Raw genomic sequence first — 358 nt, 5'->3', positions numbered from 1 at the left:
ACCGGGGACCGCACAGCCCCGGGGTCCATTTACCGTCTATACCGGGGACCGCACAGCACCGGGGTCCATTTACCGTCTATACCGGGGACCGCACAGCACCGGGGTCCATTCATTAAAAGAGAAGTTGGCCGAGTAAGTTGTCACTGAGCTGAATAAATACGATGGAGCGGAATTCCCTTCAGACCTCCGGTCATGTTGGACGATGGAATCCATATCTATACATCGCTCCGGTCTAGGGGGCAGCCGCTGGTATATTGTGCCGAGTTGGCCGTGCGTTATGCTGAGCAGATTGTGCGTTATGCGGCTGAGCACATTGTGCGTTATGAATCATTCCTTTGTGCTGAGGGCTGTAATCAGA

The 358-nt window shown here is 54.2% G+C and overlaps 1 protein-coding gene across 1 annotated transcript in view; it reads left to right on the top strand.

The window, feature by feature from the left end:
* The window catches only part of LOC108802354 (sodium/potassium-transporting ATPase subunit alpha-1), a 21,762-nt gene that overhangs the window by 20,956 nt on the left and 448 nt on the right, over positions 1 to 358 (top strand). The gene's annotated exons all lie outside the window — the stretch shown is intronic.

This window comes from Nanorana parkeri, unplaced genomic scaffold (genome assembly GCF_000935625.1).
Source record: "Nanorana parkeri isolate BGI_ZX_2015 unplaced genomic scaffold, ASM93562v1 scaffold2821, whole genome shotgun sequence".
NCBI classification, from domain to species: domain Eukaryota; kingdom Metazoa; phylum Chordata; class Amphibia; order Anura; family Dicroglossidae; genus Nanorana; species Nanorana parkeri.
The sequence above is the reverse complement of the archived record's forward strand: the minus strand, read 5'-3'. Positions and strand labels throughout refer to the sequence as shown.